Source organism: Schistocerca nitens, chromosome 9, assembly GCF_023898315.1.
Source record: "Schistocerca nitens isolate TAMUIC-IGC-003100 chromosome 9, iqSchNite1.1, whole genome shotgun sequence".
Classification (NCBI taxonomy): domain Eukaryota; kingdom Metazoa; phylum Arthropoda; class Insecta; order Orthoptera; family Acrididae; genus Schistocerca; species Schistocerca nitens.
Window position 1 is genome coordinate 420650388 of NC_064622.1, and position 1925 is coordinate 420652312.

The following is a 1925-nucleotide window of genomic DNA, read 5'->3' on the forward strand; positions in this document are numbered from 1 at the left end:
GGTGGTCCATTGATAGTGACCGGGTCAAATATTTCACGAAATAAGCATCTAACGAAGAAACTACAAAGAACGAAACTCGTCTAGTTTGAAGGGGGAAACCAGATGGCACTATGGTTGGCCCGCTTGATGGTGCTGCCATATGTCAAACGGACATCAACTGCATTTTTTTTTTAAATAGGAACCCCCATTTTGTATTACATATTCGTGTAGTACGTAAACAAATATGAATGTTTTAGTTGGACCACATTTTTCGCTTTGTGATAGATGGCGCTGTAATAGTCACAAACATATGGCTCACAATTTTAGACGAACAGTTGGTAACAGGTAGGTTTTTTAAATTAAAATACAGAACGTAGGTGCGTTTGAACATTTTATTTCGGTTGTTCCAATGTGATACATGTACCTTTGTGAATTTATCATTTCTGAGAACGCATGCTGTTACAGCGTGATTACCTGAATTATATTCCGATTACCTGAATTATATTCAGTTGTTGGCAAAGCATTTTTCTATAGTGACTACTGACAAGCCATAATCATAAATGTTTGGAATGTGCCCCGCTATGAAACTTCCTAGGAGTTTAAAAATTGTGCAGTTCCCAGACTCGGGAGCAGAACCTTCCCATTCGCTGGCAAGGACTGTAATCATGGGAGAAATCCGGACAACCTCACCTTCGATAAACATTGTGCCTGTGTGGGAATACGAGTTCCGCTTAGGTACCCAATTTCCTGTGAGGTTTTAATTTACGGTGCAACCGGCACCTGTACGAAGCAGCCAGTGCCGGTCTGCCGGTGTCCCTGCACGCACCTTCACGCGCCGTGGTTCCAACATGCTGGCTGAAGGCCATCTGCCCAAACTAGGTCACGGGCGGAAGGAACCAGCACGGGTAGCCTCGACCGAGAGCGCCCTGTGTACGCAGGGACCTCAGGATGTAGCTCCCACACGTCCTCCCGCCATAGGACCAGCATGTAACAAGAATGGCGCATTGTCAAAAGAGAGCAAATGTTCCAGGATTCCTGCAGAGACTGTTCTGCGGTACGGATAACAGGTGCATCACAGCGTGTGAATGAAGCGGCGCGGCAACTGGAAGCATACTCAGAAGTTCAACTGGCGCCTTAGTACTATTATCGTGGCCAAAATGTCTAAATTGCACACAGATTCGAAGTGAATTTCAGGCTGTATATGGACCGAATGCAATGTCGCATACAGCCGTCGTGAAATGTTGCCACAAATTTAACAAAGACTCCACATCCATGGGTGATGCTGATCGCAAAGTACAGATCTTGCCTCATACTGTTTCCATCTATTACATCTACATGACTACTCTGCAATTCACATTTAAGTGCTTGGCAGAGGGTTCATCGAACCACAATCATACTATCTCTCTACCATTCCACTCCCGAACAGCGCGCGAGAAAAACGAACACCTAAATCTTTCTGTTCCAGCTCTGATTTCTCTTACTTTATTTTGATGATCATTCCTACCTATGTAGGTTGGGCTCAACAAAATATTTTCGCATTCGGAAGAGAAAGTTGGTGACTGAAATTTCGTAAATAGATCTCGCCGCGACGAAAAACGTCTTTGCTTTAATGACTTCCATCCGAACTCGCGTATCATATCTGCCACACTCTCTCCCCTATTACGTGATAATACAAAACGAGCTGCCCTTTTTTGCACCCTTTCGATGTCCTCTGTCAATCCCACCTGGTAAGGATCCCACACCGCGCAGCAATAGTCAGAGGACAAACGAGTGTAGTCTAAGCTGTCTGTTTAGTGGACTTGTTGCATCTTCTAAGTGTCCTGCCAATGAAACGCAACCTTTGGCTCGCCTTCCCCACAATATTATCTATGTGGTCTTTCCAACTGAAGTTGTTCGTAATTTTAACACCCAGGTACTTAGTTGAATTGACAGCCTTGAGAATTGTA